The following is a 24,843-nucleotide window of genomic DNA, read 5'->3' on the forward strand; positions in this document are numbered from 1 at the left end:
TTCATCCTATTTGTACGCATGTGTCATTATTGTATTCAAAGTTATGAATATTGGCTGTATACTGGTTTGATTTTAAATAGCCTTAGTAAGACATTTGGTCAGCTTCTTTAGAAAGGAATTTGCAAATAAAGTTCCCAATCAAGAAGCACTTAATGGGCAATGGATCTTGAAAGGCTCCAATCCACATGAGAAGTCTACATGACGACGTTCAAGGTAGCATGTGAACAATGGCTGCTCCCTGTAAGAACTGAGTCATGCATGGACATGTGACTTTCCCAGGTGACTCCAAAACTCCACCTTGGAGCTGGACTTTGCATAGGAGAGAGGAGGGGGTCTCCATCCACAAGAGAACATCTCTTTAAGCCCGTGGGATACCCCTCCATTTTGTCTTCAGCTGGCTAAAGATCCTCTCCACCCCCAAGGATACCTGAAAGAAACTGGAACAAAGGAAAGTAACTACAGGGGGTGTGAGTGATTGCTGGACCCAGACTAGAAGGAAACTAGTCTGTAAAAGGAAGCTTACTGGAATTCTTCTGAGGGTGAGGTTTAATCAGTATTCAGTTTTCTTACTGTATTAGACATAGACTTGCATATTCTGTTTTATTTTCTTGGTAATTCACTTTGTTCTGTCTGCTATTAGTTGGAACTACTTAAATTCTACTTTCTGTATTTAATAAAATCACTTTTTACTTATTAATTAACCCAGAGTATGTATTAATACGTGAGGAAGTTGTGCATATCTCTCTATCAGTGTTATGGAGGGTGAATAATTTATGAGTTTACCCTGTATAAGCTTTATACAGGGTAAAATGGATTTATTTGGGGTTTGAACCCCATTGGGAGTTGGGCATGTGAGTGTTAAAGACAGGAACACTTCTTAAGCTGCTTTCAATTAAGCCTACATCTGTTAGGGGATGTGGTTCAAACCTGGGTCTGGGTTTGCAGCAGTCTAGCAGGTCTGGCTCAAACCAGGCAGGACCCTGAAATCCCAAGCTGCCAGGGCAGGAAAGCAGGGGCAGAAGTAGTCTTGGCACATCAGTTGGCAGTTCCCAGGGGGGGTTCTGTGATCCAACCCATCACATCACCTGTGCCCGAACTGCTGTAATGCTGCTGTGCAAATAGGAGCAGAAGAGCAACCTGCTGGTAGGCAAAATAGAGTTCTTATTCTGCCAGGGATAACAATACAACTTTGTCAGAAATTACAGTAATAATAATAAAAGAAAACCTAAAGAATGATGGCTTCTCTGAGGTGCTTTTAACCTTAATAAGAGCTCCATTAATTTTTCATATTAGCGATAAAGCCAATGAATAGAAGTCTGTCTTAAAACAAGCAAACATAAAAAGATATCAAATATCCAACTTAAATTAAGTAATGCCATTAAATAATGCAAATCTGCTTGTGTAAATTAAGTTCATGCATAACTAGATCTGATCGGCATACATATCTATCTCTGGGCTAATTTTAATATTGGCATACATGTTAATAAACTCTGAGGGGTTTAATTTAATTCCACTCTGAAAACACTGGTGTTCAATTTTGAAAGTGTGCACAGGGTGATTCCATGAAAGGATTTATGGAAGAACATGAAACCCAATCATCCTATGGGCATGGAGGGCAGTAAGCAGAATGGTTCTGCTGTGTGGGCGGTCAGGTGATGCAGATCCAGTGGAGAGGGAATAGCTGGGGAAGTTCAAGGTCATGGCCAGTGATACCAAACAATTACAGCTATACTAGCTCAAACTGCTTGCACAGGGCAAGTGCAGGAGTCCTGGATGTTAGTACAGCCATAGGCAGCTGGTGCTCCATAGCTAATAGCAAGAATACCTGGGAGAAAACCCTGTGTCATGCTTCTCAAATAGAAGTCAAGAATTTGGCTCCAGGGAAGCAATTTTTCCGTTGTCCATGTAATAATTCTTTCCACTAGATTGATCACATGGACAACATTATAGTGAATCATACGTAATGCTTCTAGACATGTACTACTACATCATAGTCGAGTAAGACAGGAGATAGTGACACAACATCGAACCTATACCACCTGGAAATTCCCTTATGCCAGGCGAATGGTAGAGTGATCTCTTAAACCAGTTTTGTGACTGCTTTGTGCAACTGGAGCCATGCAAAGAGTACACGTGAAGACCAAGATCTGGCTCTTTGTTTTAGTTTTTGATGGACAATTTGTTGAAGTAATCACTGTAAATAAATGCTGCAAAATAAAGCATAAAGACATAAATGAGCTAGTTTTCACCAAGGCATGTGAATAAGAATCTGAAATCTATAAGTTTGAAGATTAATATAAATCAGATCAGAAAAATGTTGTTAGGGCTCAGAGTCATTTCATCTACTTATTTTACAGATTCCTGTGAAAAATGATATAAAAAATGTACTACATTCGTTACTACAATTTTGTGCATTTTGCAAACAGCATTATTTGCTCCCTGGATAATTCAAGGAAACAAACAATCACAGAAAATTAAGGGACATATTCCACTGTTGAATGCACACATATCAGTCCCAACAGGAGATATGTGGTGTGCATCCAAGGAAAGAATTCAGCCCTATGTAAGAAAATTCTAACCTGAATTTGATATTCTGGGTAATGCATCTTTTTAAACACTAGAAAAATAGAAGTGCTTATACCACTACTGTGGTATGTATCTGGGGTAGGAAAAGCCCTGCTGTTGGTGAGTGGAAAAGGTGCAAAAGCGAACTATACATAAGGGGCCAGATTCACCAGTACATTTTGGTTATGTTGCCTCACTCTGCCTATGCAAAGCAGCCATAAACTTTATTTAATTTGTGCAATAGTGAATTCGGCCCAAGTTTGGCATTATAGAAAAGTCTTCACAGTAGTTTGAGAATGGTGGTATTTCCAAATAAACCCTACACATTTCTTTTAGAATTTGCTTAGTGAAGAAGCAGGCAAAATTCTTCCTCAGTAGCTTTACCAGATATATTTTGCCTTTGCTGTCCCACATATCTCACTGCCCATATGTCAGATGCTCAAGGAGAGACATTCCCAAATGCAAATCCATAGCATCTAACAGATGCTAATTGTTTTATATTGATTATTAAAATTAGTTTAAAGTATTTTTAATTTGGTTTGAAGCAGGATTGGATGGGGTCCATGCACCCAAACTAAGTTGTGGTATTGATCCTATACTCATTGACTTCAATGGAACACCATCCAGCACTCAAAAGAAAAAACAGAATAGCTTCATGGCACTGATTATTCTCTATCCCAGGGGCAGGCAACCTATAGCACACGTGCCAAAGGCTGATTTTCAGTGACACGCACACTGCCTGGGTCCTGGCCACTGGTCCGGGGGGCTCTGCATTTTAATTTAATTTTAAATGAAGCTTCTTAAACATTTTAAAAACCTTATTTACTTTACATACAACAATAATTTAGTTATATATTATAGACTTATAGAAAGAGACCTTCTAAAAACATTAAAATGTATTACTGGCACATGAAACCTTAAATTAGAGTGAATAAATGAAGACTCGGCACACCACTTCTGAAAGGCTGCCGACCCCTGCTCTATCCAATTAAGGCAGTGCCTAAATTTAAACTGAGAGCCTCCTAATTCTGCTTTCTACTGCAATGAGATGGTACAACTGTACAAGGCATGATGTTTGAGCAAGAGACAATAGTCTATTTTTTCCTGCATATAGCCCAGAGGCCGGGCCTCTGCTTGGAAGTATTTACATTGTTTGAACTTTAGGATCAAATTTGTATACAACGATATTTTTTGTAGCCTAACTTGTTCCATTTCAGGCAACTGGCATTAGAATAAAGCAAAGTTTTAAAACATTTGGCATATCTTGGATAGAATATCTGGAAAATGTGGACACTGTTCATTAGAGTAGTTTTTCCAACTAACAGTATGCCTTAGCCTTGACAAAAGTACTTATGTTTGATGTCAATCATTCGTCTTTGCCAGTTTAAATAGATATCCTTCTGGGATAATTCTGATCCATCCTGGCACATAAAACATAATGAGCAATATCTTTAGGCTTTGCAGATTAAAGAGAATACATAGTGTATTGTATGTGAAACACCAGTTACAGCAGCCTAACCAAAAAAGGGCTGATACTTATATACCCTCACTACAAAAATATCAGCAAAGACAATTAAAACCAATGAGAATCTCTTGCAAGTGGAACTGTTAGAAGGACAGACAGGATAGATATATGGTAATGCAGCACCCAACACCACCCATGGCTAGTGGTAATATCAGACTCTCTTCCTTTGTGCCTCCCAAAGCTCAGCCATTGTCTTGGGATATTTTTTCCCAATGAAAGAAGCACGAATATAAAGGATGGTGAAAGAATATGTAACAAAGCTTTTATGGACCATAAAGAATGTCTGAGTGGCATTAAATTTGTGAAGCAACAATACAGCCAGAAAATGATCAAAGGCGTTTCTGATACCCTTCCATTGAGTATATTACTCCTAAAGTGGTTCCTACTGATTTTCACAGGTCTATTCAAGAGGAAAAGGACAATTATCATGAGTAAGAATATCAGAAACTGACCCTGTATTAAGGATCTGGTGACTCTCCATCACTAACATATGTCACACTTGAGAAAAAGATATGCATTTGCCTACATTTTTACTTCTGTGCCTCCTAATGTCATTCAGACTCAGCTTGTTCCCTGTGAATTTCCTAGATTACATTTCAACAGTAATTACAAAATAATAATGATCAGGGAATAAACAAAAATATCATTCAAGTAAAGTTATAAATCATGCATTAGTTATATGAGATATGTAACCGTATCTCAAGCCATTCTGGTTTCTCACATAATCATGTTAAGTGTTGTTTAACTATATACTGGTATAGCAATTAGGATCTGCTGAATATAGTAGGTATTTATGCTTTTATTATAAATGGGGATTATAAATGATTCGGCTTTAGTCATACACAATATGCATATTATGGTATGGATATTGTATTATCAATTCACTGTAACTAAGCACTTCAAAACATTTTGAATCAGTAGACCATAATGGATCCTTTCAAGTCAGTGCTAATGCAGCTGCCATGTACTGAAAAATCCCTATGAAATAATGTGCAGAACAGTGTATTTTCAATAAAATATGATGGCTGTTTCAAATGTTTTTCAAATAAACAAAAGCACTAGTCCACCTTACTGACTAATTAGCAGAAAAAATCAAAATTAGAAAAGGAGGTGCCTGTTAACTAGCAGATGTGGGCTGGGTAGCTTGATACCTGCACATTTACCTACAGGGGTGATGCACTGTTTGTCCAAAGAGAACTTCAATGCAGTTATGGCAAAGCATAGCTGTAGTACATAGCCCCTTTGGGAGCACCAGATAATTCCGCCAAAAATGTATTAGAAAGTGTTTATAGTGGCTTAAAGGAAAAATGTTTTTTTTTCCATTGCTGGTTTTAGTACATTCCATCTTTTTAAACCGCATGGGTTTGACACATCATCAACATCCTGATGTGTGACACAAGCTGCTATGTCAGTGTTTTATGTGCCATCATAAATGTTGTACTCTCATCAATGAAATAATGATTCAAGCCATGACACTGAAAATATTTGGTTTGTTAAATATTCCAGTTAAAAACAAGTTTGCATGAATGCAGCACAGAGAAGAATTTGGCCCAATGATAATTCACAATAAATATTTTTATCTCTAAGATTTATACATTGTGATAGACCCAGGCCAGTTGGGTACAGCAGAATAGCAGAAGGCAGATATACTGGCCACTGGATTAACAGTTTTCTGTTCCCTGACTGACCAGAGCAGGGGCTGCTCCAGGCTAATGAGAACATCTGACTCTAATTAACCTGCAAAGAGTCAGGTGAGGTCATTCAGTTAATGTGACCACCTGACTCTAATTAAGGCCCTGCTGATACTATAAAAAGGGCTCACTCCAGTCAGACAGGGAAGAGCCAGGGGTGAGGAAGTGCAGCAGAAGGGCTGGTTACTGAAGATACCCTCAGACCATCGTTAAAGGAGCCCTAAGGTAAGGGTGAAGAAGGGAGAAGCAGGAGAGCTGTGGGGAAGTGGCCCAGGGAAATGTAGCAACTCTGGCAGTGAAAGGTAGGCCGCGAACAACTGCTACCGTTAGGGTCCCTGGGCCAGAACCCGAAATAGAGGGCGGACCCAGGTTCCCCCCAACCCACCACTACAGGAACATCTCCTGTGAGGAGAAGTCAAGCCCATGTCAGGATAGGAGGCTGAACAGAGACTGTGGGAGTTCTCTCACCAACCTCCTTGCAGGCCTATGATGAAAAGGGCTCAGTAGACTGTAACCCTGGCCCTAGAGAGAGAGAGGCTACGTGGAAGGTCACAGTGAGCCACTGAGGCTAGCATAAACCGCCTAGAAGCACAGGACCCACGGGAGCAAGGTCAGAGCTCTGCCACAACATATATATATATATATATCCATAAGTAATGAGATGCGCACAGTGAGACTTTCACCATTTTTAGTGTGCTCATTTGTATGGATGTTGTATCTTTTTCAAGTTGTGTGCAGCCAGAATTTGGCTCAAAATCATTAAGGGCCAAATTTTCAAAGGCGATAACCCATCTTCCTTCTAAACATCTTTGCACACACAATTCACTCACACAAAATGTTCTCAGAATCATACAATAATAGAAAGGTATGGCTGGAAGGGACTTCAAAAGGTTATCTAGTCCATGCCTCACCCACATCACTGAGGCAGATTTGAGTATACCTAGACCATCCCGGACAGGTATTTGTCCAGCCTGTTTTTAAAAATCTTCAATGACAGGATTCCATAGCCTCCCTCGATAACCTGTTCCAGTGCTTAATTATCCTTATAGTTAGAAAGTTTTTTCCTATCTGACCTAAATCTCTCTTGCTGGAAACTCATCTGATTACTTCTTGTCCTATGCTTTGTGAACATGGAAAACAATTGATCATTGTCCTCTTTAATTTTAGTGCAAATGAGTTCACATAGGAAAAAACATTGGTCCAGATCCTCACCTGGTGCTAATTAATATAACTTCACTGAAGATGATTTACATTAACTGGGGATCTGGCTCGTGTTCTTTGTTCTGTGCGCAATGGGTTCTTACACATATAAGTTCTACCATTTGCGTGTGCCAGGAATAACATGCAAAAATTGCACATGCAAGAGATTGTGTGAGCACAAATAAAGGCCATGGTTTGAAATTTTCATTCTAATTGGAACTAGACACTTATGTGGTTATGATTCCCAGCTCCCATAGACAGACTCACAGTAGCTTTTATTGAGCTAGCACATTAAAACCAATAGTGTAGATAGGGTAGCATGGGCTGTGGCGAGTAGCAGCATGGGCTGGCCATGCTAAGTGTACCCCCAGCTCATACTGAGATCCATATTCATAGACACATCCATGCTGACAAATGCCTCTGACAGGCCAGAAAAAATGCAGGTTGGTTTTTCTGAAAATTTTGAGCTTGCGTTTAATTTAAAAGTACCACTGCCAAAGACTGAGAAGGCTTGTTCTTTTCAACATGCTTATTTATCCCAGCTAAGAAGCTATATTATTTTGAATAATAAGTTCTATATGGGCATTCCCATAAGTTAAAGTTGTTTGACAATTTTTAAAACACAGTGAAATGGAAACTGCCATTTCTAATGCTAATTCGTTTATAATGCTAGTAGTACTAGACTTAAATAGTATGCAGTGGTTCCAGTATTTCTGATTTCAAGATCTGAAACTAACATAAATGTTCTATTCAGTCTTTTGACACTTTTAAAACTGAACAAGTCATATGTAAGAGTTTCTGGGTGTCTAACTAAAAGATCTATGAAGTCAGCATGCTGTAGGTAAGTTGTAGCTGTCTTTTCTCATTCCCTAGCTCATATATGTAGTGCAAGAGCAGACATTACACATGACACTAACATTCCATTATGGAAAAAATGACCAGTGGAAATTCAAACTATCCAGTGGACTTAGCCAATAGTTCACTGGATCACAGCCAGATTTCATGGTTCTCTTCAAAACAGTTGATTTGAAGTCTTTTATATTATTATTTTGAATCTGATTTTGAGTAGGTCAGCATCCAATCAAAATTACAGTTGCAATTATTTAACAAAAAAATTATACTCCACTGAGAAATTTTAGTAGGCCATTTTGAAACATACTTTGAAGACAGTACTTTCTCTCATAGTATCTTGAAGAATGAATTATTATATCCTTGTCAAATTGTAAATATCATGCTGTTAAAAATATTAGTCACACAGGGGCTTGTTTGACAGTAATGTCACAGTAAAGCTCTCTTGTCTACGTGAACATGGATTGCCTGATACTTAATACCATGTATCAGTTGGTATATGGCATCTAGTGGTAAAAGTTGAGATATAACTGCACTGAAAGTTTCCTCAGAACATTGGCAATACCCTGCCAATAGATATACTATACATTCTATTTAAGCCAGCTGAGTAGTGCTTTTCCTCTCCCTCCCTCCAGTTTTTCCATTCCCTAAGGGGCAATTCTTTGGAGAACAACGCATTGAAGTAAAAAAGCTATCGTGTAAAAGTGAGGATGAGCAAAAAAGCACATCCAAGGGAAGGAAGTTAAGATCTAGACCCTAAGGTTCAGGGGAGTTAAAGAAATTGAGCCAAAGAAATTCTAAAAAGACACTTTTTTACTTTAAAAAACAAGATTAAAAACTGGCTTGTATGAACCCAACTGTGATTAAAAAAATAAACCTTTTATAGTTAAGACAGGATTTTTTTTTCTTTTTGTTCTTTGACTTTTCCTTGCAGAGAAAGAGGCTATCTTCACTTAATCAGAGCAAAGAAAGAGTGGCTGAGGCAGAAGCAGCATCATGTGGTTGAAGGTCAGGCCAATTTTCACACGTGATGCTGCTTTATCACTCATGGAACAAAGATTAAGGCCTTTCTTTTCTTTATCCTTTTGTGCTTTCCCCCATTTCTTTAACAGATCTGAACAAATCCCAAAGAGTTCATCCAAACGTTCCTTTTAGCTACATTTAGTTCAGATCTTCTAAATTCCACATAAGTCTAAATGCTATACCAAGATGAAGAGGATATAAAACCCACATATGAACAGAGAAAAATGTTATATAAACACACAAAATCACTGCGGAACATGATGACAACTGCATTTCAGCTGGAAGAACCTAGTTGCATCCAGGAATCTGAAATATCAGTATACCAGCTCCTCATTTTTAAAGATGTGTATATTTCCATAAAATGCCAGGAACAAAGCCTGAATATTGAGTTGTGTTTAAGATGATTTTAACATGATACTATAGATGAGATGCCAAAAGTTTAATTTGTTCTGAAAAATCCTGGAAATACACAATCTCATTAGTCCACCTTTTATACTGCTACCATGAGAAATGCTGTAAAAAATGCTGTATCATAATGTTACTTTGGACTGAACAATTATTACACATTGTTAACAGCCAACAGCTTGTCCTGATGTTGTGTCAACTCCAGAAACGGGATAAGGGGTTGTTTTGTTTAAAATACACAAAAAGAATTGATGAAAGTAGATGTTGGCTGTTGGAAAACACTGTGAATATACTTTTCAATCCCCAGGACATCCTTTGGTGAGAGCCAGACAGTCTCCTCCTAGCTCTCTAACTGTGACTTGTTGTGCAACCCTGTGTTTCAAGGTATGGTGGTTTGGCACATAGCATCTTTAATTGAAAAATACCAGGAAAAGTATGTAAATTATTAGCACTATACCGATCGCATCAAATATTAGCATACTACTATATAATAATACTAATTAATAATGATTTGCACTTATTCAGCAGTTTCCGATCATTTTTCACTTTTCAAAGGTGAGAAGGTAAATCCCTATTTTAAAAGTTGGAAAAATGTGGTATTTGGATAACAGAATAGACTCCTGATAAATAAGATAGATACTATCTCTATTTATGTGCCTAGTTACTTGTATGGACCTCATCATCATGCAATTTGAGTATCTGTTACGGTGACTGTAACATTCAAAAAGAGACCTCAGACCTCCTGCTTCCCAGTCATCACTACAAGGCATTTCTCTTCCTTCAACATGGACTTCCTTTGCACACGAATCATAATTTGTTTTTGAAATGTTTAACACACAATGTCACAAAGAAACATCCAGAAACAAAGGAATTCTATTTAGAAGAATGCTTCAGTTATACTGGCTTGCGTAAGCTTGAAGTATGCCTCTAAAATAGTCTACAAACCAGAGGTGAAATCCCTGGTCCCATGGACATCAATGGGAGGCTTCCCAGTGACCACAGTTGGACCAGAATTTGACCACGGCATATTAACAATTATTTTGACTAACAAATGAGCCAAAGAGGTTCAGATGATATATATAGTTTAAAATGGAGAGAAGAGAGGTGGATTGGGTTGTGTATTTCGAGTGTTGAGCCTATCCATCTCTCTTCCCAATATAGCATATGACTTGGCCTATTCACATGTATTTTTCCTTGTAGCAGAAGGGGCCCTGGATTTTCATATAGTTTTATATCATTCCTGGATATTACGCATGACATCCTGGATCCGCTGAAGTCAGTAGCAAAACTCCCATTCGCTTCAATGGGGCCAGGGTTTCACCCTGTGTCTCCAACAGAAAGTATTTCAGGGACAATTGTTAAATCACCAGATCATTTAAGGTGGTCTGTGGTCATTGATTTACAGGTAGGTTGGGAAATCAATATACTGCCTCTCTCAATATAAATACTCCTGTCCAAAGGGACATAATGCTAACAAATAATAGTCAGTCCTTACATTTTCTGAGGACACTATTTTCATAATGTTCAAAATCTTTCCTCATATGAATGTTTTATGATTTTTAATGCGGACAGAATGTATCCTTATTGTCTCACAAAAGAGAAATCTTAAATGTTAGAAAGTCTTTGATTACTATTTTTATTAATATAAGTTTGTAATTTAAGTACCTTATTCCTGGCTCCTGTGTTTTACTGTACACATTTTCCCTCATTTGTGGTCTATATGACTTTATGTGGAGGATTCAGCAAAACTGAGTAAAGTCTGTCTCAATTAATCTGTGAGTCAGATTGCTCAGTAATAGCTGGAAGAAAACACTTCTGATTTATCTTGGAAATGAGATATTTCAAATCAACTCCTCCAAACACGGAATATAACAATACTTAATACTTCTATTTACTCTAGGTTTTTGCAATCTTTAATTTGTATTTATTTTGCTAGTGGATGATTTATTCTCAGAGATGGTTGGATCACAAGTTTGTAACAAAAGTCAGAGCTTTTTCATAGCATCTTTCTAAACAGGTAGATCCAGCAGAAACCGAGGAGTTTCTGAATACTACTTGGAATCTGCAAACTTTGAATGCCAAAACATGATTCTCTTTGCTTTTTATGGTATCAAAGATTTCTACAACCCTACAACTATCTACTGTCCATACTGAATAACAAATAGTGGAATACTTCTTAGCTGCTCAGAAGATGTTTATGTGCTCACTTAGCTCTTCCTGTGCTCTTCCTTCTCTATTGGAGGAATATAAATTTGAGTAAATGTCATGTGACAGTGTGGTTGCTGCAGAATGTATTCATTTCCCTTGAGTAGAAGACCAATTAGTAATTACTTTAGGGCAGTCCTTATAGGCCATCTAGGCTGGCCCTTAATTAAGCAACAAGACATGACAGGCAGTGCATTTCTGGGCAATTTAGCACATCTCTTAGGGAGTGTTTAAGGCATGAGGCCGAAGGTCAAGTGACTTTAACCACCTGAGAAGTGCAAAAATCCCTTAAAAATGCACTGTCTGGAGTGACTTATTGCTGTTATTAAATGGAATTTGTGAATAAAAATAAGAGAATTGTCTGCCCCAGGCATCTGGAAGGCACTATTAACATGGATATGACATTGCTGACAGCTTATCTAAAAGCTCAATTTGTTTTCCTGAGCTCTACAACCATTTCATAATACTGTGTATTATTACAAAGAAGATACTATGTTTTTCACACTCATTTTTACCAGAGTTGTCCAGTAGGAATGGGAGAATCTGTTTCACCAAATCTCCAACCCATTTGAACATTTTGGGGTTGAATTGCAGTAATAGATGGTGGAAGTCTTCTCTAAAAGAATAGAGCTGCTCTCCCCTACCACACAATCCCCTTCCCCGCTGTTCCCAGCCATCCTGAGATATCTCCACTGTATTCTTCCTCCTCCTCCCAGGCTCATCTGCTTCCTCTGTCCCCAGTTATTGGGCTCAATATGCCTGGATGTCTCTACATGTCAGTGTTTCCACGATGAAGATGTGCACGAGCAACATTTGCATGCAGAGTGGAGTAAACAGTCAATAACAGGATCTTTATCTTAAGCAAGGATATTTTTCAATATCAATGACAACTTTAAAAAGTGTGTTTGTACTCATTAATAATCTTACACTGAACATGTACAGCAATGCTGCTAAAGTGCTCGTTATTTCGTGAAATATGGAATCTTACAGAACTTACAGAAAATGGATGAGAAATTGAACACTTGCTTTGATATTATCTTTCCTGTGGTTGAATATGTATATTTGTGTTGGTTTGTTGCTGGTTTGGATTTTTGTTTGTTAGTTTGACTGACTTTCTGCCTGTTTATTTTGATAAAATTTTTGGGTAGCTTGAGGTGCCTGATATCATTATTCATATCTGTCTTCTAATCCTTTTGTTAAACAGTGTTTATTGTTGTATCATCCATATCTAAGTAAATTGAGAGAAAAAGAGGACAGGCCAGACTCAGTTTATCATGTAAGCCCATGGTCAAGGCATAACAAGATAAGAACGGCCATACTGGGTCAGACCAAAGGTCCATCTAACCCAGAATCCTGTCTTCCAACAGTGGCTAATGTCAGGTGCCCCAGAGGGAATGAACAGAACAGGTAATCACCAAGGGATTCATCCCCTGACACCATTCCCAACTTCTGACAAACAGAGGCTAGGGACACCATCACTGTCCACCCTGGCTAACAGCCGTTGATGGACCTATCCTCCATGAACTCATCTAGTTCTTTTTTTAACCCTGTTATAGACTTGGCTTTCACATATTGCTAAAAAGTCCATTTCCAGAGACAACAGATTTCTACCTAATGGAAAAAAGACTCAGGCAGATTATTACCTTAGTTGCACTGATGTAAATCCAGAGTAACTCCATCAACTCCCAGGGGAACCACTTCAGGGCCATGTGTGGGTGAATCCTTTGCCCCGGCTCACATAAACCAGTTCAGTTGTGTATGGTGCCCTCCTCACCTGTAGAGGATTGTGAGGGGATGGTTGTAGGATTTACCATATGACAATATTTTATATATCCCCTTGCCATTAATTAGGGAGTATCTTTCAGCTAGTTCTTTAAGTACAGGTGCAGGATACAAAAGGCATATAGTTGACAAAGACAAAGCAGCAAAGAGTCCTGTGGCACCTTATAGACTAACAGACATTTTGGAGCATGAGTTTTCGTGGGTGAATAGAGAAGAAAGCCTGGGAAGTATTTTGTGACTCCTCTCTCAGAACACTAGTGATCCATATAGCAGTATTAAATCAGTTCCCTTAATGGGCTGAGAGCATTTTATTTTGTGAAGAATGTGCCCCCGCTGGGACTTGAACCAGGAAGCTTCAGATCTAAAAGTAGTCCCTGTCTACTCTAGCTGATGGAGAATTTCTTAAAATTGGTAATAGTAATAATGCTCACACTTTTGGGGGCACTAAGTGACAAAATTTGCTGCAAAATAACACGTTATGTCCAAGCAGCACAATGTGAGTCCAAAAGTTCCTTCTCACAGTGCAACTTTGAAATAAGCAAATTACAGCAGCATTCTAACAGCCCTGACTCTGGTGATACTGTGAACCGCTGTGGGAGATTTTAAGCCAGCACAAAACTTGAGAGTTTTACAAGAATTCAAATAGACATTGAATAAATGCTATTCACAAAGTTCAGTTACCAGTTAGGAATAAACTTTGGTTTTTGTTTAGCTGACAGAACAAAAGGTTAATCTTAAAAAAATACCATCACAGAGCCTAATGAAACTAGCATGGATAGGTAGCTTCTTATACACCAGTTCTCACCCTTGGATTGGATCATATCACATTGAGTCTGGAACTTTTCCTCGGTGGTTGCCATCTTCTGCTCCAGAATCTCAATTCATTAAAAAAATTATCTGAGCCTGATGTTAGTGAAGAAAACTTTTAAAATATGAGCCAACTGCAACTGATGCAATGGTCAACTTCCGGAATGTGCAGACAGCCTGAAATAACAGTCCTGATAGAAGTATGACCGGCTGTCACTCGTCCCACTGGGGTGTGCTAACTTCAAAGCCTAATAAAGACAACTTACATGTCAGTTTTGTTAACTATTTCACTGCTGATCAAAGCAGGCAAAAAAGAGACAAACATTCATTATGAAGCGCTGCACAGTCTACTGTGAATTCTGTTGCAGTCTGGCATTTTATTCAGCTTCACAAGTGGTCAAAGCTTGGGTTGTGGGTGGAGCTTATTGTTACTTCTTAATGACCTCCAGCTGGTTCCAACTGCCAAATATCTGTAGCTTCTGTCTCCATGACTTCACTGCCTGAATTCCTTGGTAGGTTTCTCCCAATCACCTAATATAATGTGACTATGCCTCATATTTAGAAATAGCCTCATTTTTTTGGGTGTAGAGTCAAAGATATCTCCCCCGACCATTTTAAATTTGGCCATCTTCCAGCAAACTTTTATTAATTTAAAAAAAATTACCATAATCCCAACAGCTGTGATTGGGCACGAAGACATGCTTTATATATGTTTGCAAGTAGGGAGAGTACAAAATTTATGTAGCATCTTTCTTAAAAAGCACTGAGAGAATACACATATGTTCACAAAGCTCCGTGATGAAAAGACAAATGCACCTACTGTTCAGGACCAGACTGGGCCACAGGACTAACAGACATTTGGTTAGCTGTCCAGCTCCCTTCATGGGCTTCAGGACTAAGCTGTTTTCTTATCCGCTAGCTGCCAACTTGTGCAGATTGAAGTTCCCAGCAGCAGTAGAGAAGTAGAGAAATGGTACCAGAAATAGCTCTTATGTGCAACAGTGTAATTCAGCATGGCAGCAACCCCATAGGAACTTCCTTTTACTCTATTGCAGAATGAGCGTGCACAGGAAGCTGCTTCTCTCTTGGCTTCCAGACCTTGGTCTCCTTTCCACTTCACCACCCAGCAGAGCTCACATGGCTGCTCTTAAGACCTCTGTGCCCCTGTCCCTCTATCTTCAACCAGCTCGGCAGCCGTTTTTGACATTCAGGCCCTTCCCACCATTACCGGTATGTGTGACAGTATATGCAAGGGGATGACTGTAGGTGTGTGCATGTGTATGTGACTAGAGTTGCCACCTCTGAGGTACAAAAAACCCAGGACATCTGGTATGATTTTGAGCCCATTAAACTGGACAGCTAGTAGTGTGTACTGAGAACCCTTAGAGTTTTCCTCAAAAAAGGAACACTCCTGGGATAACCTGGACAGGTGATCACCCATGTGTGATAGGTTGATTGTGAGGGTAAATAATGTAAACACTTGTAATGAGGTGACTGACTGACACAATCACCACATACAGTCTGCCCACAGCCACCACTCCAGCTCAAGAGTTCAAGCTGCTTTTGAGAGATAGATAAACATGGAAATAATGGAGATGGATGAGTGGAAATCTTGAGAACAGTGGAATCAAGATTCGGAGAAGGAAATTCATGAGGAAAGCAGGAAGGAAAATGTGATAGAAAGATAGAGGAGATGAGTGTCATAGGGGCTCCTAGCTTGTCTCCTCTAATATAGGGTAAGGGAGAGAGACTAGAAGAGAGATGAAGGGGAAGAGATATCAAGAAGAGGGAAGGAAAAAAGATAGCGCAAAGCAATGTGGTCCAGCTGACCTCAGGCCTCATCCATACCACCACTGATTTTACTTGGTCCATTAATTACTATTATTCACTTATTAAATTTCAGTGTATGCATTAAAAAAACTAATACGAACAAGGACTGGATGAATGAGGTGGCTATGTCCCTTCCAGTGTTTTACTATCCATCATCTGTTGCTGGTTCCCTTTGAAAAGGCTGCCAGTTGCTTGCATTCTCAGTCCTGGTCATTCTTCCCAGTTTTTTCACACGGTTGGGCCTCTGTTGTAAAATTCCTGAGACTCAGCAAATAATGCAAGATCAGTGCTGCTACACTTCTGCCTCCCTATGTCAGGGTCTGTAGCTGCATATGAGTTGGTACTTCCAGCCCTACACTCTCAGCTATGAACTCACCTGCTTTTCTCTTCCAGCTCTGGATGCAGGAAGCCTTCAAGGCCCAGAAATGCTGCCTGCAAGTATGGGCAAGGTGCAATAACTTTCTTCAACTTGCTACAACAGAGAGGAATGTTAATATGGCAGCTCTTGTCCAAAGACAGTTCTCAGTGCTCTCATTAAAAAGCATTGCAAGTGCCTTCATTAATAGTTTAAAATCAGGATATTTACAATTGTTATTGACTTGTTTTCAGTTAGAGAGTTACAAAGTAAATACTAGCCTTTCAGTGTTTCCACCATCTACATCTGCTCCCTCCATAGGTAAAATGTTGGACTACCCTGCTGTACTGGAATAAAAACTAGAGTATAGAAAAAACTGAACAAATCTAAAGTGAAAACAGTGAAGTGGAAAAAGACATTGGCAGTATTTGGGTGAAAGAAGGAAAAAAGTAAGAGACACTAGGGAAACTGGAGAATCACAAGACAAAATATATAGTAGAAAAGTGAAGAGTAAAATGGGATTAAAGAATAATAAACGACAAGTTAAAGTACAAAACAAAACAGAAAATATAGGAGTATATGTATATTAAATATGCTACAATTAAGTTCTGTGTTGGATTATTATGCTTTGTGAAATTAGGCACCATTTTATCTGCATTGAAAACTGGCTTCAAGCATTGCCTGGTTATACTCTTGAGGTGTGACTCATTTCCCACAGCTAACTATTTTGGTCACTATCTAGCTGGCTAGACTCAAACCAATAACCCAGAGGTGAAAGGCTCAATACCCCATTGTCAGTCCCTTGGACAGCCCGGTTCCTCAGTTCAGCTCTAATTCTGTGTTTGAAACAAACACAGGAAAAAGAAAGCTATCCTTTATCTCTCACAGGATTAGATGACAAAGGTAGAAAAAAATCAATTATAGTAGTGGGTAAGAAAATCTTGTATGTTACTAACTTATTTGCAAGTAGCTAGTACAACATCTCTTCACCTAGTATAATATACTGAATTATATAGAAATACCTTACTGCATATGTCCACACATTTTAATAATATAATGCATGCTGGTGGTTATAAAAGGCACATCTGTGCTTCCCTTTGTCCATTATATCCAGGGGGTGAAGCATATGTGACAGGAATGTATGTGTAAGCAAGGGTTCAAGGGTGAGCAAGAATGTATTGAAGAAATTAGAGACCACTCAAAAACCTGCTCAGTGTGTGTGTTTCTTTATTCAGTAATTATTTAAATTCATTTCACAACCATAGCACATGATACTTTTTTGCAGTATCTGCTTAAGATATTAAGGAGAAAATCTGTGGGTCAGATAAAAAACAAGAACTAAAAGAATTGTTGACATGAGCCTTTTACTCAGCAGTGTCAAATAGAGATAATTTAGAATGTTTATTTAACTACCATGGATTTACACAGCTTTTAAAGAATTCTTTTTGCATAAAACAGCTCTGTAGCTCTTCTGAGTTCAGCACGTCTATTATTTCTATTACCTCTTTCCCTATTTCTCCTTTCAGGCACTAGCAACCTCTAGGAAAGATGCATTGTAACTGAAGATAGCTTGTTAAAAACAATTTAAAAATACACTGACATTAATAATTTGATTTGTCTTTCTCCAACATATACCAAAAAGAAATAATAGCTATATATGCTCTAAGATATTTCTAAAACAAATTCCCAACGTACCATGCAATACTTTGTTCTTATTTGGGACTGCCTGTTTTAATGATATAACTATTATAAATTTTAATAAATATCTGCATTTATCAGAAAAAATGTGGACATCTTGGCCTTTATTTTATTTACAATTTCAGGAGATATTCCATTGAGGTAACATTTACTTTTGAGGTGTATAATTTGGACCCAGCATGCTGTGTGCTGTAGTCTTTGATGTTCACCAAGTTTGTTTATGAAGTGAGTTAGAACTTGGAATCTAATATCTTACAGGGAAATTCTTAAACAGACAGGATGTCTCCTTTTTGGTCTGTGTGTGTGTGCATGCAGCTTTTTTTCTTAATGGTTTCTAAAATGAAATTATATAACCAAAGCCCAATTAATTGTTTAAACAAGTTTGGTTTTTGGCTGGAAAAAAAATTCAAAGTACTTGGAATAGCAAGGTGACTGACTGTTTAATTTCATTTATATCCTTTTCTAAGTTGATCCACGAACTGTATCCTTTTTAGATGATCTCCAAAAAATATGTATCTAATGAAAAGCAACACTAAATAGCAAGGGAATAATGCCACATTCTTTTTCTGCATATGGAGTAATCATGTCTCTTTAAATAGATGTCAGGTGAGGCCTCTAATACCCTCAGACCAAAAATATTTGTGACCCCTGGACTCCCTACAGGACTTATTTTATATTTCCTGATTTTTTCATGTGAGATTCAGTGTATACGAGCATATGGAGGAGTTGTTCCTCCTGTCAGCTGCAATTTCAAAGGTGACTTAAATCTTATTAAAATATGTAGAATCTGTTTGACCTACACAAGGTTGTGGTCAGGTTCAGCCCTCCTGTATAATAAGGTTGGGACCAGCTCTGTCCAGCTTACTGACCACCTTAAGGAGACAGAGCAGGTCCCTGGCACAGACAACTACCGTAATTTTCCTTTGACTCTGAGTTAATATTTGATTGTTCCAAGGACAGCTTGATGATGAATGACAATGGGAACCTGCTGGAAGAGGAAACTGACCCAGCCCATGACAGGAGATCTATCCCAGAAAAAGGTAAAGGACATCAGTTTTCAACTGGATCACTTAACTATTGTCACACTTCTAGGAAATGGATAGTTGGAATAGAAATAATACAATATCCCAGGCTTCTGGTCTGCCTCAAACCAGAGATGTCTGCCCTTACAGTTCAGGCCCTTACACCTCAGTTGGCATGCCTAAGGGAATCAACACTTAAGAGAGTTGCTGAGTGTATCCCACTTACAAATCTATTCAACTTCCAGTCAAGACCACTCAGCATCCTAAAAAAGATCCTGTATATTAAAATGGGGCCCCACTGTGTCAACATTCTTCTGTTGTGCTATGTACAGCATCCAAAACTGAACAAATGTCAGCTGTAAATTGGGGATATTGAGGCATTCTGGGTTCCTTTTCATGATGTTCATACATTGGATTGCAAAAAGAAAGCCAGGTAGGCACCTAAAGTTGCAGCTCCCTAACTTCCCATCAATCCGAGCACATGCAGCTGCATTAGACTTTTGCATCATTGTGATCCGTAAAAAATCTGATTTTTAAACAAATTCTACCTGGCCTCTGGTTTTATGGGTAAAATTTTGTGCCCTCAGATAACTACTGGGGGAAAAATTGCAGACGCAGTAACTTGTGCTCAGCTTCGCAAAATCAGGCCCTGGTGATAAGCTCTATATAGACCAAGGAGCACGTATACGTTTGCTCGTAGATAAAAGTTTTGCCCAAACAAGGACTGCAGGACTGGGCCCCACGCTGTTCTTTTCTGGTTAATTTTAGATTTGATGGGATGAGCCAAACAAAGAGAATATTCCCATTAGGGGAATAAAGAGGTTGTACGTGCCATGAAACTCATCACCTACATGATTTGGAGCATAGTGATACCTCCCTCAGATTTTTAACTCATAGTAGAGATAGATTTTCAGTTTTGAAACCAATGATTTGCATACAAACGTACATATCTAGTCATATCTAGTCAGACAGCATATTATTTTTTACCAAGAAAAATAGCATGCCCTGAATTTATGTTTAAGATGAGAGTAGCAATGTGATATAGTGAGTAAGGCACTGATGTGGGAATCCAGAAACCAGGATTCTCTTCCTAGCTACTAAAATGACCAGCTGTGTACCCTTGGGCAAGTCCCTTCACTTCTCTGGGCTCATTTCCCTTCTTACCCTTTCTCTGTTCAGATTGTAAAGTCCATGGGAGAGGCATCTTCTATTACTATGTGCCAGTAGAGCACTTAGGCCCTGGTCCTAACTGGAGCCTCTATGTGCTACAGTAATATAAATAATAAAGATAATATGCATTCTCTTTTGTCATCTCTTGAACAGAAGCTACTAACATATAAGTAGATACAGGACTTCACTGTCAGCGAATTATGATGCCACCTGGCCAGGTAGGACTGTGAAAACACATAAACACCCAACCAAAAGTGGTAATTGGAAAGTGTCACTTCAAAACAATAAAAGGAAATCTAATACAAACAAGAAAGAGATTTTGATTACCACAATACTATTAATTTAGAATACTGAATGATAGACCTTTAACATCTCTGTCATTTGCAAAGGAGACCCAAAGCTGGCTTACAGCCAACATTCCCCCAAAACATAGATTTTGTTGTCTAGTTCTCTGTGTTTGCTGCCATCTTATCAGATTCTCTTTGGACATATTTCTCAAGATAAATTTCTGGTGAAATAAACTGACTGACGATTTTGTAGCTGTTTCCAACTAAATTAAATGGAATTGCTGCAACTTGCCTATACTGCTTATTTTACTACAAATTAAGGTTTACAAATTTACAAGATGAGATCAGTGATAATATGCAGATGTGGATGACTTATAAGTACCTATAATAAGAACTGTGGCTCACAGACCTCATGATGCCAATTGGTGCAGAGGTACATAGAGAACAGGGATTCCCTGGATTCACCAAACGGGAACATGCCAGGGTTCTACTGAAAGCATATATCACACTGGTCACCATAACCATTGCGAGATGTATGTACAGAAAATATGTGACAAGTTTATATACATGCTGAAAATTATGTTCTCTATGCCTTGTAGTTCAAGGCAGGTGACTCAAACGTAGTGTGTCCTGAAACAAAAATCTCCAGACAGGAGATGGGAGACACCTATTTTTCTGGTTTCTGAGTAGCAGCAATGTTAGTCTGTATCTGCAAATAGAACAGGAGTACTTGTGGCACCTTAGAGACTAACAAATTTATTTGAGCATAAGCTTTCCTGGGTGCATCTGATGAAGTGGGCTGTAGCCCACGAAAGCTTATGCTCAAATAAATTTGTTAGTGTCTAAGGTCCACAAGTACTCCTGTTCTTTTTACTTATTTTTTTGGTGGACCATTGTCTATAATGTGTCTCACAACAGAAGTCTATTAGCATATTAAGTCAAATGCTAATGAAGAGCTCCCGGTAGGAAATTAATAGGAAGAGGTAAACAGTGGGGGAGGCTCTGTTTTCAGGTGAAGATCAAAGGTCTTGTCGGATCTATCTGGAGAGGAAGAGAGACACCCTGGCATCCTTGACATTGAGAAAGGGGCACCTCAGCCAACATGGTTGAAAATGCTGGGAAAAAGACTTGGGGTAAGTGAGGTGCTCTGGGGACTCAATGGTTGTTGGTGTGTGTTTATCACTAGCCTGCACAGAGAAAGCGAGGTCTGTGCAGTCCTGGTTGGCAGTGCTTGTGTTGCCAGAGACTAATGTCAGGGAGCTGATCCACAGCAGGCACAGACAAGACTTCCTCACACTAAAGGCAGATATGGTAGCAAGGTACCTCACAACCCTGGGTGGCCCCTGGGAAGCATCACAAGAACAAGATTAAGTGAAAATACAATATGCATCCTCCTTTACTATCTATTCATAGGATATAGTACATAATTAACTATTTCAATTGGTGCTAATGAGGTGAACAGTTGAACCTATCTTCAAGCGTTGTGCCAATATATATTTACCAAAAAATATGCATATGATCATGCATTGTACAGCTGTGTATTTCAGACTTTTTCAGGTCAGTAAAAGTACCATTCTGTCCATGTAAAGGAATTGTCTTGTGCACAATAAGATACTCCCATGATGGCTGTGTTATTAAAACCTAGATTGGTAGGTATATAGGTAGAAACATTAAAAGAACTTTGTAAAATTAAGTTACACACATACTTTGCAAATCAAATCCTGAAAAACTGGGCCACAAATATATCTATTTTGGTATTCAAAACTGCTTAGGCAGAGAAGAGTCAAAGTCAAATGGATTTTCATCTGACATAGGGTACCTTAGGGATAATAGCTAGATGTTGTAAGCTGAGCTGTGCTTAGGCTGCTCTAACGTACAATAGGGCCAGGCACACGGACAGAACAGCCCAAGAATCTGGAAGCCATAACTGGATACCTGGTGGCTTCCCTCTCTCCTGTGCTGAGCTTATCTTGGCACAGAAGACAACTGGCCCACAATGGGTAAAACAAGTGGAAAATCCATGCCACATCCCTGTTTAGTTAACATTTCCTCCAGTTAATTGTATAAACTATTTGGCTTTCTTTTAAACCTATACATTGGCACAAACAGTGACCATATCTGGCTGTTGGGAAGGATCTACTGCAGTGCAACTAACTTCATCTTAACTGGAAAAAGGCAAATAGAATATTTTCAAATACTGCTAGTCAATCATATATTATAACCAGCATTTAAAATTAGTGGAAAAAGCACTGATGATATTTTAGCATATAGTTAATAGAATTAAGTAGATGTGACAATCATTTGTTCTAACTTTAGCAATCGAGACATTTGCAATTATTCTTTTTCTAACATTGAAAAATTGGACAACGCTGAAGATGGGGAACCTGGCTGCCAAGTACTACAGACCTAAGCCATCAAAAGGGACATTAGAGTTGCTAAATGTATGTTTCTTATTTTCTATGCTTGCCAATCTAACTGTTCAAATAAATACTTAGAAATCTACTTTTATAAGATTTTCATTAACTTACTTGCTTATTTTATAAAAACCCAGAATCTCTTCTAGAGGGCCACAGTTCTGTAATTTTTCCAGATCAAATATACATAATTAAATATTGTTTCTTCTGTGGTGAGGGTAAGCAAATCTTTATTTGTGTATGAAACTAATGTCTGGTGGTTACAAGTGAACCATCTGTAACTGGAGTTTCCAGCATTGTTTAATTCAAATTATTTCTTTTTAAAACTTTCTTTATTATGACTACTGTATAATAATTGCCCATAGTTCTCCTGTGATTAATAATAATATCAATGAGTTATTACAAATATTCAGCACAGATTTTATTTTTGCTATTGTGGATTGATTATTCTCTATGAGTATTCACTGTTCCAGCAGCGTTAGTTGTCAATAGCCAGATAGTTCCCATGGTACTCTTTTCTGTTCTGAAGAGTGTATAAGCACATCTGATGCAAGTAATCACACATACAAATTTAAAATTTAGGTTCCACTAATATTTGTGCTAGTGAAGCTGGAGAATTTTGGAAACTAAAGATAATAATTGAGCATGGAAAATTTCACTCAGTTTGAATGTCCACATATAACTGCTAGGCTAGTCTTTGCTGAGAAACAATACAAATTATGACTCCATTATGTTTCAAAATCTAGAAAATGAAGTAAAATGGTTCAAAATTTCCTTTGTCTACTAACATATAATAAGCGGTGATATTTTGCAAATTTGAGGATGTTTCAATTATACATACAGAACAAGAGAGCATAGCTCATACTTTACTTTAACCAAATCATTGTAGATATAGTCCTCCCATGATAACGAATATCATAACAAACGGAATAGATGCTTGTTACTGTCATGCATAGTGAAGAAATGCCTGGGGATTGCATCCAGTTCTTAGAAGCCACAATGAGGTACATTGCAGAAAAGTATGGAACAAATGCCATACTTGACTATTTATACACTGATGCTGTAGTGTTTTGCCACCTTAGAAATAGATAGGCATAGACAAATATATCATCTTGACATCCTTTTGCACAGCTAGATCTACACATAGAAATCCACAGAGATCAAAGAGTGGAATCTGGTGATCTGTTGCCTGAGTTCAGACACACAGGTGCTGATAGTGTATGATTGCATGTGTGGATCTTCAAAGGGGCTAAGTAGAGTACTCTGGCTAGTCACGTTTGTTATATAGATAGACATGTAAATCACTGGACTCATCTCTACTTGAATTGCAACATTCAAAGTACTGTAGTTCCAGTTCCCACAGCCTATTTGAAATGGAAAGTTAATACATTTCATTAGTGATATCATACTGCCCATGGTATCATTTGTCAATGTTGCCATAAAAGACTAATGATTTGGTAACTGGAGTATATTTATTATAGTGACAATTTGTACCACTATACTATAAATAAAGGTGTCTTGGCATTTCTGTAATAAATCCTATTTTCAGAGGTCTATTACTTGGTCTTAAAAATCACCCTGGGCTGAAACAGATGTACAATAAAATAATATATTACCAAAATACATATTTAATCTGGTGAATAATATGGTTTTGAAAAATCCCTAAACGTGCATTAAATTAGTCACAAACATTATTTACATAGAGATTAGAATGTGTCATTTGGATAGTGACAGAATATTTTAAAACAGGTCTAAGGGCCTGATTCTGATTTCATTTACGTTGGCATAAACAGAAGTCACTCTGCTGGAGTCAACAGTTACACCGGTGTAAAAGTGGTGTGAGTGAGAACAAAATCAGTCCTGGAATATATAATTACCTAAAATGGACCTTATCCTGGCCAGGAGGGAAGGCTCAAGGCCAGTATAAGTGAATATTATGGCATATCAAATGTCATATATGACAATCAAATTTTTTAAGATCTATCATTTCATAAAGAAATATTTATCCAGAGAAA

This window comes from Gopherus flavomarginatus, chromosome 8 (assembly GCF_025201925.1).
Source record: "Gopherus flavomarginatus isolate rGopFla2 chromosome 8, rGopFla2.mat.asm, whole genome shotgun sequence".
Classification (NCBI taxonomy): Eukaryota; Metazoa; Chordata; order Testudines; family Testudinidae; genus Gopherus; species Gopherus flavomarginatus.